The 21438-nt window shown below is 43.9% G+C and overlaps 1 protein-coding gene and 1 pseudogene across 1 annotated transcript in view; one reads left to right on the top strand and one right to left on the bottom strand.

The window, feature by feature from the left end:
• LOC124595597 overlaps positions 1–21438 on the top strand; it is a 147692-nt gene that overhangs the window by 32362 nt on the left and 93892 nt on the right. The gene's annotated exons all lie outside the window — the stretch shown is intronic.
• On the bottom strand, positions 11860–11977 carry LOC124597476 (annotated as a pseudogene).

Genomic DNA, 21438 nt, shown 5'->3' with positions numbered 1-21438 from the left:
TTCAAATGGCTCTAAGCACTATGGGACCTAACATGTGAGGTCATCAGTCCCCTAGACTTAGAACTACTTAAACCTAACTAACCTAAGGACATCACACACATCCATACCCGAGGCAGGATTCGAACCTGCGACCGTAACGGCCGAGGAAATCAAGTACTCATAGTTTCGACAAGATGGCGCTACTACAGACACGGCTAAAAACATTATGCATACACACGCTTTCTGCTTTAAAACTGAAATAACGGTGTGAGTGAGAAGCATATCAAAATGAGACGTGCAGGAAGTGTTTTCCTATCAGATTAAGAGGATTCAGAGGTTTATAGCCGCCTGTGGACATCTATTCCAACATACTCTGGTTGTAACTGGACAGCAACTTTCCTAACAGCCTGCTTTAGTTATGTAATATCTGTGGCGGAAGTGAAACATCTCGGTACCCATTATTCACCTTCCTGATTATGCCGAATCATAGCTGCAAACCTTTAGTTATTTTGAAAGATTTGGATTTGTGGCATCTGCCATGTTGAAAAACGAGGGTATCTCTATCGTCTCGGTCAATGGACTAGAAAGGTTGTCATTAGCAACTCAATCTTAGTGTCGTTAATTGATGGCTGCATTCGATTTGATCATAAACAGGTGGTCAGGACCAAGAGCCCATTTGCGAACTCGCGTAATCAAGGAGCTTTTTATCGGTTCCTGGGTTGGTGGCCCGCTTTGAGCCATCGTCCACTAGTTTGGACTCAAAAGGAGACACGGAAAGCAGAGCTTTTACTGGAAAGGTTCGTAGCCGGTCATTCACGAAAAGGAGCCATATCATCATGACGCATGTCATGTAAGGTATGCAGAAGTCACGGCCCCATACAAACGTCTCTACCAAATGCACGTCACGGGGTACATTGAGAGGATTGGCGCAGGAATGCCGCATTTGGTCTCCCAACGCACTATAGAGCTTTACGTCTGTAGCGCTGCTTATTCAGCTGCTATGTTTAGTACGACAGCACTATTTCATTTGCGATATTTTTTTTTTTAGAAGAGCGACTGTGGATTCAATTATGAGGGGAATTCAGTAACTAATGAAACACACTTCTTTCTGAAAGCAGGTTGCTTTTATTCAGGATTCCAATACACCATATTATTTCCCATTCTTTTGGCAACAAAATCCTATTTTTCAACATAACCTCTGTTCAGTGTGACTGACTTACCATATTACTGTAAGGGCCTGTATGCTCACATTGTACCACTCAACTGGTCGACGGTGGATACAGCGTCCTACTGCATCAATAACCTTTTCATCACATACTGATTCCCACGAAGAGCATATTTCATTGAGCCAAACAGATGGAAGTCGGAAGTTGTGAGACCAGGGCTGTAGGTTGGATGAGACAGAACAGTCCAATGAACTTTTGTGAGCTCCTTTATGGTACGCAGACTTACGTGGAGCCTTGCTTTGTCATGGAGAAAGAGAACTTCGTTTGCATTTTTTATGGCGAAGAACACACTGAAGTCGTTTCTTCAATTTCCTGAGGGTAACACAACACACTTCAGAGTTGATCGTTGCATCATGAGGTAGGACATCAAACAAAATAATCCCTTCAGAGTGTCAGAGGGCCGTCGCTATGAGTTTACTGGCTGAGGGAGCGGCTTTGAACATTTTCTTCGGAGGAAAAGTTGTGTGGCCCCACACCATAAATTGCATTTTTTCCCCGTTCGAAGTCACGAAGCCGGCCGTGGTAGCCGAGCGGTTCTAAGCGCTACAGTCTGGAACCGCGCGACCGCTACGGTCGCAGGTTCGAATTCTGCCTCGGGCATGGATGTGTGTGCTGTCCTTAAGTTAGTTAGGTTTAAGTACTTCTAAGTTCTCGGGGACTGATGACCTTAGAAGTTAGGTCCCATAGAGCTCAGAGCCATTTGAACCATTTGAAGTCACGAACCCAACTTTTATCGTCTCTGACGATGCTCGACAGAAAATGTGTACTGACGCTTTGAATACCATTGAAAATTATTCTAATGTCTTTAAAATAGTGATAACATGTGTGAAATCTTGATATTTCACTTATAATCCAGAAACTAAGCGCCATTCCAAGCAGTGGAAGGGTCCAACTTCACCGAGAGCGAAAAAAGCTGGAATGAGAAAATGAAGTTTCAAAGCAATGATGATTGCTTTTCGTTATTCATGTAATTGTGTATCTTTACCCGCTAGGTTACCCGAGAGCGCTAATGCGCTGCTTCCTGGTCTCGGGTAGGCGCGCCTGCCCGGGATCGAATCCGCGCGGCGGATTGACGACGAAGGCCGGTGTTCCGGCCAGCTTGGATGTGCATTTTAGGCGGTTTTCCATATCCCGCTAGGTAAATACCGGGCTTGTCCCCATGTCCAGCCTCAGTTACACAACTCGCAGACATTTGAATAACGTTGGCACTATTTCATGGCTTACACTAGATGCAGACAGTTGGGGTACTCTAATTCCGTCCCTGGGGGAGGGGTGGTGGAGGGGGGAGTGGGGGGAGGGTTTGGGGTGGTGACAGGAAGGGCATCCGGCCATTCCCCGACACCAACATCGCCAAATCCATACTAACACAGCCGACCCCGCGTTGAAGTGGAACAAACGCTCAAAGAAAATGATTATGATGATGTAATAGTGTATCTCCATTGGGTGCTTGAAGGTCAGAGTATTAATCAACATTACTACCTTGACGTTCTCGCTCAACTCCATGAGAAAATAAGAGTACCCGGATAGTGGAAGGACAAGTCATGGATTCTGCACCAAGACAGCGCATCGGCTCATACCTCATTGTTAAGAGGTTTCTAGAGAAGTACAGAATCCCATTGTTAGACCACTCACCTTATTCACCTGACCTAGCACCCTGTGACTTTTATGTACTCCTCAAGGTCAAGTCTACGTTAAAGGAACAAGATTTCAGTCCGCTGAAGCAATGAAAGTAAAGGTGGCACGCGTCATCAATGTGCTAACTGAGGAAGATTTCCAGCACTGTTTTCATCGAGGGAAAATTCGCATGGAGCGTCGTTATACGGATAGAGCAAGGGAGTATACTGATGGTCAAAATAACTAAAAATTTGTTTATTCAAATAATTTTTTACAGTAATAGTCCCGTTATTTTAAAACCACATTTCATATAAAAATATTTGATTAAATTTTGACGCCGGCCGGGGTGGCCGAGCGGTTCTAGGCGCTACAGTCTGGAACCGCGCGACCGCTACGGTCGCAGGTTCGAATCCTGCCTCGGGCATGGATGTGTGTGATATCCTTGGGTTGGTTAGGTTTAAGTAGTTCTGAGTTCTAGGGGACTGATGATCTTAGAAGTTAAGTCCCATAGTGCACAGAGCCATTTGAAAACATTTGATTAAATTTTGAATACGGCGCTCCCTTTAATGCTTACATTTTCAGCACTCTCATATAATGGAATTTTGTGTCCTATTTTGGTTCTTGTTATCAGCTCAAGTACGGAATATATGCAGTTTTGTGCAATAATTTGTACTCCGTTTTTAAAAGTTAACTGTTTAACTGAAATCTATATTTGAAAGAAACGCTTGAAGGGTGGAAATGGGAAACGTTGTAACAGCTAATTTTTCAAAAAACGCGTTTTCATTGCTGTTGTGTTCACAATGCTCTTTTGCAATTTCCTGGGCTTGATACAGTTGCCAAATCATGGAGAAAGTATTTCAAACATGTTTTAGAAGATGGCGCTTGGTCTTTCTTCTGGAATTCCAAAACTTAAATAATATAGGAATAGTGTTTATTGACTGCGGCGGTACTAGTTAAAACTTACTGCTCTGTTTGTACATTTCTATTAACACAAATAAAACGCAATGCTTCGCAATAAAATCTTTCTTAATGGTACTTAGACCAATTGGTTTCTTAGTAGACACTTGGAACGTCCTTAATTTTGGATTGGTAGCTGTATAATTCTGTAGTTCAAATGGTTCAAATGGCTCTGAGCACTATGGGACTCAACTGCTGAGGTCATTAGTCCCCTAGAACTTAGAACTAGTTAAACCTAACTAACCTAAGGACATCACAAACATCCATACCCGAGGTAGGATTCGAACCTGCGACCGTAGCGGTCTTGCGGTTCCAGACTGCAGCGCCTTTAACCGCACGGTCACTTCGGCCGGCTAAATTCTGTAGTTTCAGAATATCTACTCAATCAATTACGTACATGCAGAGATGCATTCGCTTTTCTTTCCCCTGACAAACGTGAGATCCTCGTTTAGTTTTAGATACAACGACGCTAGTAGAGACGGAGCATGTGTCAGATTCAGTAAGGATGGGTACGGGGATCAGCTGTATCTTCTCCAAAGGAACGATCCTGTCATTCGCCTCAGCCGATTTAGACGGACTACATAAATCTGTACTTGGATGGCCGGCTGATGATTTGAACCCCCACACTTTTCGAATGCGAGGATATTGCTATAATTGCTGTGCCACCTCACTCAATAAACACAACCTTGAGTTGTGACAAGAACAATTAAATAAGTCATTCAGTAAGACAGCTGCAAAGAGCAGAAATGTACACATATCGGAAGCAACTGACAAGACATAGAGTGTACATTTATTTGGATCTTCGTTACTTTGGTTACCTCATTAATAACCAATAACACTTATGTATTCACTCCTTGCAAGAATACTACAAAAATTAGATTGTGGTTAAAAATAAGGAACATTATACTACGTTAACTGCGTGTTGCATGTTGACATGTAAAGTTTTTTTTTGCCGGAAACGTTGTGTCGTAACGTTTTTTTGTGTACTTTCGAACTTCCCACTTGTTCCCTGTGTAGCCGTTGCAGAATATATGTCACTGTCAAGAGGGACCGTATTATAAAGCAGTTCAGACCGCCTGGCACAACACAGCATCATTCATCACCACAACGGCACCGACATCCTGCGCGGCAGCGTCAGATACCGACCAGATTAGTCAGGTATTCAGGGGAACAGGAAGAGCGCGTCGAAAACGGGATGTTCACGTTTGTACTGTGCACGGCCAACGCGGTAACAAAATTTAATGTGGCTACCGCTCTGTCGAGTGGCTATGTTTCATTTCATTATGTCATCCTGACCACTCACGTCATGCCTATGTTACCAAGCAGGAACTGTAAGCAGTAAAAATCAGGCGAACGGGCAACGAAAAAAAAAAAAATATTGTTCTCAATTTTAGATATTCCAAGCAACGTGACAAGACATTATGGAAAATATCATTTGTTACGACGTTCGCTTTTCTCTACACAGCATTGGTTCAAATGGCTCTGAGCACTATGGGACTCAACTGCTGTGGTCATAAGTCCCCTAGAACTTAGAACTACTTAAACCTAACTAACCTAAGGACATCACACACATCCATGCCCGATGCAGGATTCGAACCTGCGACCGGAGAGGTCGTGCGGTTCCAGACTGTAGCGCCTTTAACCGCTCGGCCACTTCGGCCGGCCTACACAGCATTATTCATCGTAAATTATGTTACGTTCATTCCCGGCGGGGTCAGGGATTTTCTGTGCCTCGTGATGACTGGGTGTTGTGTGATGTCCTTAGTTTAGTTAGGTTTAAGTAGTTCTAAGTTCTAGGGGACTGATGACCATAGATGTTAAGTCCCATAGTGCTCAGAGCCATTTGAACCATTTGAATTATGCTACGTTCCAAGACAGCAAATTCAGCGTCGCACTTCCAGTTGGACACAGAAAGGGTATGTTTCCGAGGTATGTGTAGCCGATCAAAGAATAATTTTTTTTTCGTAGTGAAAAACTTGCGTACAACGATTATTTCACACGAACGCATTGCTTTAGAAAGTACATAGCGCTTCAGGGTAAGAAAAAGAAGGTTGAAGTATATCGTCTCATCGACATCGATTTCATTAGAGGGGGAGAGCAATTTTCGATCGGACAGAAATGAGGAATGAAGCAATGACGAATTTGTTAAAGAATACACCCCGCATTCACCAAAACCATTTAGAAGAATTGCCGACGGTAGTACCAGGCATGAAGTTTGTAAATGATCCTCCCAATTTATATTTATTATAGTTTTCCTAAATGGTATCAAGGAATACAGAATGCTCTCTTTAAGAAAGTTACCTTTGCTTCCTTCCTCATTTCTGTCCGATCATAAATTGTGCTCCATCGTACTGACTGTGTAGTTTTTCTTCGTAAAGTATCATATCTCAATCTCCATTGAGCGTAATACACTCCTGGAAATGGAAAAAAGAACACATTGACACCGGTGTGTCAGACCCACCATACTTGCTCCGGACACTGCGAGAGGGCTGTACAAGCAATGATCAAACGCACGGCACAGCGGACACACCAGGAACCGCGGTGTTGGCCGTCGAATGGCGCTAGCTGCGCAGCATTTGTGCACCACCGCCGTCAGCCAGTTTGCCGTGGCATACGGAGCTCCATTGCAGTCTTTAACACTGGTAGCATGCCGCGGCAGCGTGGACGTGAGCCGTATGTGCAGTTGACGGACTTTGAGCGAGGGCGTATAGTGGGCATGCGGGAGGCCGGGTGGACGTACCGCCGAATTGCTCAACACGTGGGGCGTGAGGTCTCCACAGTACATCGATGTTGTCGCCAGTGGTCGGCGGAAGGTGCACGTGCCCGTCGACCTGGGACCGGACCGCAGCGACGCACGGATGCACGCCAAGACCGTAGGATCCTACGCAGTGCCCTAGGGGACCGCACCGCCACTTCCCAGCAAATTAGGGACACTGTTGCTCCTGTGGTATCGGCGAGGACCATTCGCAACCGTCTCCATGAAGCTGGGCTACGGTCCCGCACACCGTTAGGCCGTCTTCCGCTCACGCCCCAACATCGTGCAGCCCGCCTCCAGTGGTGTCGCGACAGGCGTGAATGGAGGGACGAATGGAGACGTGTCGTCTTCAGCGATGAGAGTCGCTTCTGCCTTGGTGCCAATGATGGTCGTATGCGTGTTTGGCGCCGTGCAGGTGAGCGCCACAATCAGGACTGCATACGACCGAGGCACACAGGGCCAACACCCGGCATCATGGTGTGGGGAGCGATCTCCTACACTGGCTGTACACCACTGGTGATCGTCGAGGGGACACTGAATAGTGCACGGTACATCCAAACCGTCATCGAACCCATCGTTCTACCATTCCTAGACCGGCAAGGGAACTTGCTGTTCCAACAGGACAATGCACGTCCGCATGTATCCCGTGCCACCCAACGTGCTCTAGAAGGTGTAAGTCAACTACCCTGGCCAGCAAGATCTCCGGATCTGTCCCCCATTGAGCATGTTTGGGACTGGATGAAGCGTCGTCTCACGCGGTCTGCACGTCCAGCACGAACGCTGGTCCAACTGAGGCGCCAGGTGGAAATGGCATGGCAAGCCGTTCAACAGGACTACATCCAGCATCTCTACGATCGTCTCCATGGGAGAATAGCAGCTTGCATTGCTGCGAAAGGTGGATATACACTATACTAGTGCCGACATTGTGCATGCTCTGTTGCCTGTGTCTATGTGCCTGTGGTTCTGTCAGTGTGATCATGTGATGTATCTGACCCCAGGAATGTGTCAATAAAGTTTCGCCTTCCTGGGACAATGAATTCACGGTGTTCTTATTTCAATTTCCAGGAGTGTACATTAATTTAACCAACAATATTTTTTTATTCTCGTATAAGATGATTTTTGACAACACTGTTCAATAATTAAAAGAGAAAAACTTTCCGCTAAAGCAATATTTTAGGTTCAGAAAATAAAGCCACATAGCGGCAAATCAGAGAAATACAATGTATGGGAAATATTTCAAGACCCGCTCTTTCATTGCCATCATAATTTCTGACATACGAGGAGGGGCTTTTTTGCTGGTACACTTAAGGACTGAGCTATCTGCTCATGACTCTCTTATGACTCTCTCTTACAGCTTCAGTTCCACTAGTTCGCCCCTCCAGTTTCTAAACTCCAAAGAAGCTTTTCTGTATCTCTTGTTGGACTAACACGCCTTGACGAATTACGCAGAGCAATGGCTTAGCCACAGCCTAGATGACGTTTCCAGAACGAATCCTTCAATTCGCTGTAGAGAACGCGTTGTTTTTGAAACGTTCGAATTTGGCAACTAACATAAATTACAGTTCCTTTGATTCCTGTACGCTATTCGACTAAATCTGTAGCTATCCCGGTTGCTTTCTATCATCCGCGCAGTACAAATTACTGTCCTAGTGTCAAACAAGCATTTGTCGGTTGTGTTCAGAACGCAAGTAGATTCCAGAGCATCTGGTTTACATGCCTTTTGTCTATCTTACTGTCTTGGATATCAAATGTAGGCTGGCAATGGCAAGGAAAGCGTTTCTGAAGAAGAGAAATTTGTTGACATCGGGTATAGATTTAAGTGCGAGGAAGTCGTTTCTGAAAGTATTTGTATGGAGTGTAGTCATGTATGGAAGTGAAACATGGACGATAAATAGTTTGGACAAGAAGAGAATAGAAGCTTTCGAAATGTGGTGCTACAGAAGAATGCTGAAGATTATATGGGTAGATCACATAACTAATGTGGAGGTATTAAATAGAAATGGGGAGAAGAGGAGTTTGTGGCACAATTTGACTAGAAGAAGGGATCGGTTGGTAGGACATGTTCTGATGCATCAAGGGATCACCAATTTAGTATTGGAGGGCAGCGCGGAGGGTAAAAACCGTAGAGGGAGACCAAGAGATGAATACACTAAGCAGATTCAGAAGGATGTAGGGTGCAGTAGGTACTGGGAGATGAAGCAGCTTGCACAGGATAGAGTAGCATGGAGAGCTGCATCAAACCAGTCTCAGGACTGAAGACCACAACAACAACAACAACTGTCTTGTGGCAACAACATACTCCATTTTCACGCCATTTTTTTATTTTCGAGTTGATTTGTCTTTTTTGTGATTTTGTTTAATGAGAACGGTATAAAAGACAACTAAAGTAACGTATGTTCAGGTCTGTAAATATAACATTTACTATGGAGTTGTAAAACTGACCCAACTGCATCTTTCTTTCCTTTGCCGGTGCGGCTGTTTGGATTGGTGTTTCTTGCGCATGTCGCAACATAACTATTTCAAATGTAATTGCAGCAACAGACTCACTGCTTCCCTTATTATCTATTTTTTTACTGCTAGCACACAAAAAGAGAAACGTCTGCGGCGCATCGGTTGAAGTGGCGTCTGAACTTTCAACTTTGTTAAAAATATCATTCATGACTGATTAGTACAAGCGAGAAGTGTCTAAAACTGAGGTTCTCCGTCACCTACTAGAATCACAATAGCTCACAAGTGCCTCAACTCTCCTTAATCTACTGGAGCGTTATTCGCTCCATACCGATGAGCTAAGTGTTGCAAGCGTGCTTCCTCGCACGTATTTCTCACAATCACTGGCCTACTCTACGAGCCCACTTCAGCCATGTTTTCTGCGGGGAAGACGGTCTGGCACCTTCGTTCTATCAGAGCACTATGCTTTTTTACTGACTTACAGGGTTCAGCCACATCAAGACGGGGGATGAGTCTCCTGCCTACTGTGATACTGCAAGCTTAATGTAACTCACAACCGCGCGACTGCTACGGCCGCAGGTTCGAATCCTGCCTCGGGCATGGATGTGTGTGATGTCCTTAGGTTAGTTAGGTTTAAGTAGTTCTAAGTTCTAGGGGACTGATGACCTCAGATGTTAAGTCCCATAGTGCTCAGAGCCATTTTTTGTAACTGACATCTGTGTGATCCGTTTGTAAGATTTTCAGACAGCAACGTTCTCACGAAGTTAATGCTAAAAACTAAGTTTTTTTTGTTTACTGGCGAGAAATGCCCAAATGTTTATTAAGATTTCTATTCATGTGCAGTAAGTGAAGTTTTCAACATTTTTAATATGACGACCTTTTTTAATACCAGTTCATTAAGAAGTGAGCATTCAGCGACAATTTTTTTTAAAATTGTACTTAAATATTTATTTCATTTGCACGATCGTGTTCTGATTTCATATAAATCTCGCAGTCTAAATGCTTGTAACGTTGCGCGTATTCAGGCGAGCTGATTGGCCACCCAGTATTGATACAAGGTAAGATGAATTTGTTGTACGGCTGAGCACTAACGAGCTTAGGTCTCGGGGCGCGCCGTAACAGTCCCGGCTTACAGCTAGGTGATCGGTGCGAGCGAGTCCAGGTAACAAGACTAGCAGAGTCGCCGGAAATAGGGAGAATCCAAGTACAGTAAAAACTCGATTAACCGTCACTCTTTAAACCGTCAGTTTCTGTTAACCGTCACTGCTGCAACAGCATAATAATACTGTAATAACAGAATGCTCTAAGGTGCAGTGACGCGTTCGCTTTGTTTATTTACTCTATTTTAGTGGGAAGTGAATGTACCCACCCGCCGTAGAATGGTACATAAAATATGACCTTCAGTTGACGTGCTAACACATCTCTCCCTTTTCTTGTCTTTGTCTCACTTGTGAGTCAACAATCACCACTGGATCGGTTTCCAGTTGTGGCGAGAAGACTGTGATTGTCGCAGTGTATCTAGTGGGCTGTGCCGTGTTACGTGTTTTCCACATGAATAAGCTTTATTGACTAATATTTTACACTACCGTATTTGCGCAGGTGTGTGTGATACAGTGACTTGATAAAATGTCTGAAAAACGTAAACGTGTTGTTTTAGGACTTAATGAAAAACTTGAAATTATAAAACGCTTAAGAAAGGGCGAAACTGCGACAAGTGTAGCGCTGGCTATTTCCAAGCTAGATAAACTATTTCGCCGGCCGCGGTGGTCTAGCGGTTCTAGGCGCGCAGTCCGGAACCGCGCGACTGCTACGGTCGCAGGTTCGAATCCTGCCTCGGGCATGGATGTGTGTGATGTCCTTAGGTTAGTTAGGTTTAAGTAGTTCTAAGTTCTAGGGGACTGATGACCACAGCAGTTGAGTCCCATAGTGCTCAGAGCCATTTGAACCATTTTTTTTTTTTTTTGATAAACTATTTCACCTGTAAGTTTATAGTACAGTACTGTATATTACGTATTTTGCAACTTTTGTAGCTACTGTACGGATGTTTTTATCATGTAATAAATAGTTTTATTTGCTATTACAATCGTGTTTAATTTGTTTTCGCTCCGAAATATTATTATATTACTGTGAGAGTGATATGTGTCTATACATAAAATAATTGATTGAGGTTATGTTTTGCAGGAATACAGTGTTTCTGTTATCCGTCTATTCGCTCAACCGTCACGACCACAGTCCCGAGCCGGCCGAAGTGGCCGTGCGGTTAAAGGCGCTGCAGTCTGGAACTGCAAGACCGCTACGGTCGCAGGTTCGAATCCTGCCTCGGGCATGGATGTTTGTGATGTCCTTAGGTTAGTTAGGTTTAACTAGTTCTGAGTTCTAGGGGACTAATGACCTCTGCAGTTGAGTCCCATAGTGCTCAGAGTCATTTGAACCACAGTCCCGAATATGACGGTTAATCGAGTTTCCACTGTACAGGTAATTTTGAAGGCCGTCGCTCGGAAGGCCTTTGTACAGGAGACAATGCTCCAAGACATGACGGAGTGTCAGACAAGCTGAAAGATGGCGTCTTACAGATCTTTGAGAGTCTATAATAATTTACAGTCAAATATTAGTGCAAATCTGAATACATCGACGATCCCAGATAAATGAGATGCATCCACTGACACAACTAAGAAAAACTTAACTCCTCTCGAACATGCCTTTGAAGGCCCAACGGTACCGACCGGCCCCCGTGTCATCCGTCACTGGAAGCGGAAATGAAGGGGCACGTGGTCAGCACACCGCTCTCCCGGTCATATGTCTTGTTTCCGAGACCGGAGCCGCTACTTCTCAATCAAGTAGCTCCTCAGTTTGCCTCACAAGGGCTGAGTAGACCCCGCTTGCCAACAGCGCCAGGCATACCGGATGGTCACCCTTCCAAGTGCTAGCCGAGCCCGACAGTGCTTAACTTCGGTGATCTGACGGGAATCGGTGTTACCACTGCGGCAAGGCCGTTGGCCTCCACTGACACAACAGTATTTCAATATATTTAAAAGTAAAGATGCTGATATTTCACCGTGAATAAACATTTACACAAAGAACCTCTGAATTAACAACTTTTAATCGCTTCATGCGATTTCAACAAAGGATATCTCAGATGGCCGCACTATGGCACTGTACTATAGCTATCAAGCCTGAAAGCTACGTATCTGTATCTATTTTATTTCTTAACTTATTACGTTCCTTTATATCTTTTCATTATTAAACTGTCGGTCAGAACATCGTATCCTCCACAATTACACAGCATGAGTATCTCACATTTTGCCATATTGTGCATTTATTTAATGAACAGTATTTACTATTTGGCCAGTAAATTTATGTAAACATTAATTACAAACGATAACACGAGGATTGCCCAGAACGTAAGTTCCGATCGGTCGCGAAATGGAAACCACAGTAAAAACCAGAAACGTTTTATTTGCAACAGTTAGGTACACCTTCCACCTACTTCTCTACATAGTCGCTGCTCCCGCTTCGAGTGTTGTCGTAGTGTTGTATCAACTTTCCAATATCCTCGTCATAGAAGGCTGTGCTTTTGGCCAGTTACCTGCACTGGTCTGCAGCTCGTCGTCTGGGGAAATATTTTGTCTTCATAGCCAGCGGTTCTTGTGAGCAGAGATGAAACTCAGGGGGAGCCAATTACGGACTGTATTGTGGGTGATCAAACACTTCTCATCGGAAACAATGCAGGGACGTCTTCATTGCCCCTGCAGTGTGCGGCCGAGAATTGGCTTGAAGAAGGAACTGCTCGACAGTTGAGTTATGTGGACTGCATGACACAGGCGAAATCTCTAACCAGGCCCTCATACTTGGCGGGAGACGCTATTCCCTACGCATCTTTACGTGCTCACTGGTCACTCAAAACTGGAGACAGCGACGCGACACGATGGACGGGCATACTAGAGACACTGCCCAACACATATGTGCAAAGCTTTACTAGATTTTCACAGTAGTTTCCATTTTGCGACCGATCGGAACTTACTTTCTGGACAACCCTCGTACAAAAACAAGATAATTTAAGAAGTGGTCAGTCACAAATGTTAGCTGACACCACTTTCTAAAAGAGTACAAAAAGTGCTTCTGACAAGCAGGCTTAAATAATTGCTTAAATCTTGGTTTGTATTTATTGGGAACGCTCTGAGTGTGGCCGAATGCTTATAACTGTTATTTATTTATATATTGTTTTAATATATTAATTTAGTCTCGAAAGTGGTCAAGATGAGTCAAATCATGCCTGTAGCACGTAAGAACGTTGTATTTTTGTAGGGAATGGCCTTCAGCCAATGGGAAAGTAGACAGTCGCGGAACACTAGAGAAGTCAAGTGAAAACTCGCACTTTTCGAGTGAAGAGCTCAAAGGAGCGATTCTGGACACCTTTAGGCAAGTTCTGGAAAGAGACAGACCTGCCTGTGGTAACGAGTATTCGATCGTGGAGATGCTTGATTCTGGGTGGTGAACGGCCGCTACCAAACATTAACTTCTGAAAGAACTTAGTATTTCGAGAGGTCTGAAAGTACTGCAGAGTAAGACTCCAGCTATTTCCGCTTGATTTATGTAACTGAGAATAAACAGAGTACGAGTAACTATTCTTTGTATCACGTGTGTTAATTTGTGAATCTCCATGTTGAACTCTGAAATATTTTGAGCTGATGAATATTTCGTGTATTGTGATGACAAAATGAACTTAGTTTTCACGTATCTTTGATGACTATTAAGTTCAGGTATTTTGCTGCCATTCTTCTAAAGCTCGCAACGTAACTGCTGTGTATTTGACAAGGGTATTTTCCGTCTGTATTTTAACTGAATACCGTAGGAGCACTCCCCATTTATTTGAGATGTGCTTTCTGGAATAAAAATTATTCAGCATAATCCTGTGTCGTGTACATCAGATACAGACGTTAGAATAGAACCCTTTATATTGAATTATTCATTTAGTTTTTTATTTCGTATTTCTGTGTATTAACTCGCAGTTTTAGCCAATGCATAGACTATTAGACAGCATGATCATAGCTATAGTTTATTATCTGCAGCGGCTCGGCCCTATGACTACAAGTACAGGTAGAAACGTAACTGGTTTCAAGAATGAGATCCTCACTCTGCAGCGGAGTGTCCGCTGATATGAAACTTCCTGGCAGATTAAAACTGTGTGCCGGACCGAGACTCGAACTCGGGACCTTTGCCTTACGCAGCCAAGTGCTCTGCCAATTGAGCTACCCAAGCACGACTCACGCCCCGTCCTCGCAGCTTTGCTTCTGCCAGTATCTCGTCTCCTACCTTCCAAACTTTACAGAAGCTCTCCTGCGAACCTTGCAGAACTAGCACTCCTGAAAGAAAGGATATCGCGGAGACATGGCTTAGCCACAGCCTGGGGGATGTTTCCAGAATGAGATTCTCACTCTGCAGCGGAGTGTGGGTTTGCTCGTATGAACTGCTGTTTAGGGGAGCACCTTGCTCAGCAGTAACCATTAGATACTGTCGTATGTTCAGTTTATCATCCGCTATGTTATCAGCTAAATCTATGTGTCTAACTTTATGGTATCAAAGCTGGAGACAGTCACAGATTATAATTATGAAAGAAACATATTTTTGTGAAATTTCTAAAACATGAAACGATCACTTAAATAATTTAAAGTCACCGCTCCTCGTGTCAAACGTAGCTCTGTCGGATCGCACCTTCGTGCAGCATTGCCGTGGGCTGCAATAACAGAAAAACTTAAAGCCTGGCTTCCTTCACACCCTTTCTAGCCAATCCCAAAAAGGGCCTCAGTGCTCTTCCAATCTGGTATTAGAAAGTCTGTTCGCTAGCACCCACCATGAAGTTAAAATACTTCAGCCACTGAGATACGTGTTTGTGGAAATGAGAGACGGGTGTCACCCCGTTACCAAGTCCGAACTTGTTTGCCGGAAATTCTGGAAATTTTGTTGGGCTTCACACACCGTTCCCACGGGAAGGGCAAAGTTTGGAAATTTGCGAAGATACGAGTGGCTATTTAGTTTGCTTGAGGAAACGTGTCTGGAGACCACACACAACAACAAAACGGCTTGAGGACTCCACCCGAAATTTACTAAGCGCATCACATTGGCTCAGTCCAGTAGCAGTTTGCAGGGGCCACAGTTCGTCGCATCCCAACTTGTCGGCAATCACTCCAATGACAGTCACGGTAACGTCGCATTTGCAATGCACACATCCGACTTTGGGAATCGCGATATATTGAGAGAAGAGAAGTTCATTGCTGGGTTCTACTTTTTAGTCTTCCTAACTTGACCTACACGTTTCACCCACTGCTATGACAGCTTTTCTGCAATCTAATTCTTGCATCAAAGAGAGCCTTTCTCGTGACCACTCATGTTTATTCCGCATCGAGTTAATTCATTGGAGCTCACCCACCTAGTGATGTTTCTTTCTGATTCTTCTTTTATTCACTGATCTGTTGTATGCTCTATTCAAATTCATATCTTTTTCGTGTAATTTTGAAGTTTTGTATTCATAGTTGAAAGCATAATTCATGTCCTTCATGTGTCTGACCACCATCTCAAGCTTAATTGTCCAGTACCATGTTGGTGGCAAACCATAACCCATTCCTTTTGTTATCATTGTTCTATCTTAATTACGTACATTCATTCTCAACTTGTTTTATAACCTCGACGCTTATGTGTCATGAGTAATCTTATACGTTGTTTGAATAAATATTATTTTACCAGAGCAACCATTACAGTAAATTACTCAGTTGAAATGCCCGGGTCCTTCAACAGTAAGCAACAGGCGCGGCCCCTGACGAGTTTAGGAACTTTAACGTTTTCCGACGCGAGCGACAGTTCATTTTTCAAGTAGCCTATTAGTTTCATGACAGTAATGTATTGTTTTATAAGATCCGGAGTGACAGATATAGCATCAGTCTAATCTGCATACCCAGCTGGTAAGCAAGAGGTCGTGTTCACAGCACGCCTGGCTTCCGGCAATCTCTTCACATCTCAGTGCTGGAAGTGTCTGATAACACCCCAACCGGTCTGCCAAGAGAGGCAATGCGACTAGACTTTGCTACTGTTATGACAAATTCGATCTCTCTCTCCTTCTGTCTCTGTAATGTCTACTCATATATAGTAGTTCAAGAGCTATTTCAAATGATCGATCTTTAAAAATGGAACTCAGGTTCTGCATAAAATTAAACTATGAAAACCCACTTTGGTATGATGTCATAGTGTACAGTTTCTGAGTATCTGTGCTAATAAACTATCATTTTAAATTGCATCAAGTGAAGGATACTGAAATGCTCTTTCTAATAGTGGGAGAAACACTCAAAACAAAAAGTAACAAAGATAAAAATGTTATTACAAAAAATATTACATTTGTCAAATAAAGATCATCAACATCGTCATCTTGTGTAAGACCGATAACTGTAAAGAAAGAACAATGAATTTTCCTAAGAATAAGAGAAGAATAAAAACTTTTGAAATGCGGTTGGTTGGTTGGTTGGTTGGTTGGGGGAAGGAGACCAGACAGCGTGGTCATCGGTCTCATCGGATTAGGGAAGGATGGGGAAGGAAGTCGGCCGTGCCCTTTCAGAGGAACCATCCCGGCATTTGCCTGGATTGATTTAGGGAAATCACGGAAAACCTAAATCAGGATGGCCGGACGCGGGATTGAACCGTCGTCCTTCCGAATGCGAGTCCAGTGTCTAACCACTGCGCCACCTCGCTCGGTTGAAATGCGATATTCCAGAAGAATGGTGATCAGTTAGGTAGGGTAGGGAACAGCATCGACTTGTGGGTAAAGCAGCATTATGGCATGGTCTGATAGGATTACATCCTAAGACGTCAAGAATTCATATATTTTGTGACAGAATGATGTGTTGATGGTAATAAATTCTAGATGTAGACTGAAGCATGAATATAATAATCAGGTATAAATGGTCGAAGGTACTGGTAACTAAAAAGAGATGAATAGACGTGTGCTAGATAGGGTGGAAAGCTGCATCAGATCCGTCATTGAACTGAAAATTTAAATAGACACAGTAACACAATACTTCAAATAAGCTAGCGTCTATTGTTGTTAATAACGGAATCTAAGAAGAAATAAACGGTTACCAACGATTTGTCCATAATGATGTTATAAATTTAACGTCTGCGTATACCAGTATGATAAACCCAGTTCTTGTTAAGGTTATTGCATCTTTGCAATGAATATTTATAGCGGAACTCGCTTGTAAGATTCTGTTATCAAGTGTTGTAATACACTAACCACATATTGCTTAATCAGGTTGCTGCAAAGTTGCGTTAGAGATTGTAATCTACATTTACAATGATGAGGTTGTAGAGAAGGTTACAGAGGCGAGAAGCACTTTCCATAAAAATGACTTCTACAGTGTTATTGTCAGGCCAGTAATGAAAACTGAGGAGAGCTGCATCAATAGTCATCAGATTGACAACAGTTATAACAAACTGTGAACTTTTTAACAAATTCCAGTAAAGAAGAACTTACGATCGAAGTCCATCACGTCCCATGCCTCGTTTACGTCTTTGCAGCAGCGATAACTTCTGCAGCAGCAACGACAGCGACAGCACTGGCTTGAACAGTGGGCTGGCTATAGGCAGTAGTTACTTCACGTCAGTCCACACCACTACAACTACGACCACCACCACCATCACCTCACAGGAGCATAACGTGGAAATCTAGCCACCGAGTCCACGTAGCTGTAATACCATCTTCATCTGCATCAGGTAAAAAAAAACTTGTCACAGAAAGCAGGCATCTCTCAACCCGAGATGCTTGAGCGAGAAGTTAGCTCTGGGACACTGAATTATTAGATAACTAGGAGCACTAGTAAACTAAATAAGATCGTTTCTTCATGTGCACAGGTTCAAATGGCTCTGAGCACTATGGGACTCAACTGCTGAGGTCATTAGTCCCCTAGAACTTAGAACTACTTATACTTAACTAACCTAAGGACATCACAAACATCCATGCCCGAGGCAGGATTCGAACCTGCGACCGTAGCGGTCTTGTGGTTCCAGACTGCAACGCCTTTAACCGCACGGCCACTTCGGCCGGCCATGTGCACAGGTTAATGAATGTTGCATGATAGAGCACAACTTATTTTATCCGCTCCTGCTATCGATGTCTTCGTTCTGCACCGAGTTAAATAAGAAATTTGCGTAATAACGTTCTATGATGATCCAATATTTGTGTTACAGATTCATCTGCTTGATGTAAATATAGATTTATAACCAAAATTTTATGAGCTTGAAAGCAATATTTCAGGAATTGAGATTCTAAGCACAAAAGCTATGAATAACAAATTTGGTATGAGGGTTTATTTATGCATCATATTCGTAGGCTTAGTGTCGTTGAATGTACACTCCTGGAAATTGAAATAAGAACACCGTGAATTCATTGTCCCAGGAAGGGGAAACTTTATTGACACATTCCTGGGGTCCGATACATCACATGATCACATTGACAGAACCACAGGCACATAGGCACAGGCAACAGAGCATGCACAATGTCGGCACTAGTACAGTGCATATCCACCTTTCGCAGCAATGCAGGCTGCTATTCTCCCATGGAGACGATCGTAGAGATGCTGGATGTAGTCCTGTTGAACGGCTTGCCATGCCATTTCCACCTGGCGCCTCAGTTGGACCAGCGTTCGTGCTGGACGTGCAGACCGCGTGAGACGACGCTTCATCCAGTCCCAATCATGCTCAATGGGGGACAGATCCGGAGATCTTGCTGGCCAGGGTAGTTGACTTACACCTTCTAGAGCACGTTGGGTGGCACGGGATACATGCGGACGTGCATTGTCCTGTTGGAACAGCAAGTTCCCTTGCCGGTCTAGGATTGGTAGAACGATGGGTTCGATGACGGTTTGGATGTACCGTGCACTATTCAGTGTCCCCTCGACGATCACCAGTGGTGTACGGCCAGTTTAGGAGATCGCTCTCCACACCATGATGCCGGGTGTTGGCCCTGTGTGCCTCGGTCGTATGCAGTCCTGATTGTGGCGCTCACCTGCACGGCGCCAAACACGCATACGACCATCATTGGCACCAAGGCAGAAGCGACTCTCATCGCTGAAGACGACACGTCTCCATTCGTCCCTCCATTCACGCCTGTCGCGTCACCACTGGAGGCGGGCTGCACGATGTTGGGGCGCGAGCGGAAGACGGCCTAACGGTGTGCGGGACCGTAGCCCAGCTTCATGGAGACGGTTGCGAATGGTCCTCGCCGATACCCCAGGAGCAACAGTGTCCCTAATTTGCTGGGAAGTGGCGGTGCGGTCCCCTACGGCACTGCGTAGGATCCTACGGTCTTGGCGTGCATCCGTGCGTCGCTGCGGTCCGGTCCCAGGTCGACAGGCACGTGCACCTTCCGCCGACCACTGGCGACAACATCGATGTACTGTGGAGACCTCACGCCCCACGTGTTGAGCAATTCGGCGGTGCGTCCACCCGGCCCCCCGCATGCCCACTATACGCCCTCGCTCAAAGTCCGTCAACTGCACATAGGGTTCACGTCCACGCTGTCGCGGCATGCTACCAGTGTTAAAGACTGCGATGGAGCTCCGTATGCCACGGCAAACTGGCTGACACTGACGGCGGCGGTGCACAAATGCTGCGCAGCTAGCGCCATTCGACGGCCAACACCGCGGTTCCTGGTGTGTCCGCTGTGCCGTGCGTGTGATCATTGCTTGTACAGCCCTCTCGCTCCGGAGCAAGTATGGTGGGTCTGACACACCGGTGTCAATGTGTTCTTTTTTCCATTTCCAGGAGTGTAGTTCTCTAACTCCTTGTGCTAATAATTACCGTTCTGAATTGCATCAGTGTGGGCTTTAATTAATATTTGAAACTGAGACACAACACGTACCGAGAAGAAATATTAATCAGCAAAAGACCTAATCACTGATTATTACCGGGAGAGTGTATTAAATTATACTGATAACTCGATTGTGCAATATTCAATTAGATCTAAGGTCCACACAGTTTCTAAGAGTGATAAGCATTTCACACTAGCCGATAAAGTGAGCACTGTTTCTTGAAGTTATAGCTGTGTGCGCAACAAACGATTTACTTTAGCTTGGGTCACCAATGCTTCCTTATTTGGACTCACGACGCTGAGTGGAAAACCCATTCCAGACCCTCCCTATCACAGGAAATCCGAGGTGTTACCAGGAATCCAACCCGAATCCTTCTTCATCGAAGACAGTGAAGCAAAACATTTGGTTACGAAAGCGGTCGAGTTTATTGTGCATATCTGAAAATCGCCAAGACACCCAGACATTACAGAAAGGATTCCAGAGCCAATGACATCATCAAGATAATGTACCATATATCGTGACATCAAGAGATTAAAAAAAAAGTATCATGAAAGAAATACATACTACTATATTCACAGAACACATGAAAAGAAATTTAATAAGCTGATGACGGCCAAGAAACTGTCATCTTTCCAGTTTCGTATAAAAAGTCTAACAAATATAGAATTTGTGGATGAAGAAATAAATCTCCTTAACAAAGATCTCAGGTATAAGATGGAACCAAAACTTCACAAAACAGCCATTACACAGCTTATACCTTCAAACAAAAGTTGCCATCGATGTGACAAGAAAACAAAACGAACTGACAGTAAAAGTTGCAGAAATTATTGAAAGGAAATTCAAAACAGAAAAACATACAACAAACACAATCTGAACGCAATACTCTCAACAGCATAAATCAGGAATTACAAGCACAAAACGTAATAGCAATAAAATCCGATAAAGGTGTCAGTGTAGTTATTATAGATTACAATGAATGTGTTAACAAAGTAACAACTTTTTTCAAAGGCAACAACGTTACTGAATTGTCTCAAAATCCCACCAAAAAGTACGCCACACAAATAAAGAGATGCCTTAAAAGCTGCGATACAGTATTAACAGACCAAGAAAAGAAAGCCTCCATCATGATGAACCCACTCACACCAACATTACACGCGCAACCGAATGTACACAGACAATTAACTCCAATTCGTCCGATTATTAACCTTATAAGTAAAAAACTTAACACATTACTAACCGACCTAAATACCTACAACAAGAAATACACAGTAAAGAAATCAAGAGCGTTAGCACAGGCGATAAAAGATGTAGAAATACAACAAACTGTTAAATTTATTTCCTTTGATATCACAAACATCTAGACAAACGTACCAGTACGGGAAAAAAATCGAAATTATAAAAACAACCTCCTACTACCCAGAGAAACGTCTGTCATAGATCTCCTAACACTAACTCCGAACCAAAATTATTTTGAATTCAACCAAAAAATTTACAAACGGGGAGATAGAGAGGCAATTGGAAACTGTATTGGCGGTACAACTGCAGACGTATTTAGCAAAGCACTGGAAGAAATTTACAACGGAAACAGAAGCAAACAAATCCACAA

The sequence above is a fragment of the Schistocerca americana genome, chromosome 2, assembly GCF_021461395.2.
Source record: "Schistocerca americana isolate TAMUIC-IGC-003095 chromosome 2, iqSchAmer2.1, whole genome shotgun sequence".
NCBI classification, from domain to species: Eukaryota; Metazoa; Arthropoda; class Insecta; order Orthoptera; family Acrididae; genus Schistocerca; species Schistocerca americana.
This window is presented reverse-complemented; position numbering and strand designations above follow the sequence as displayed.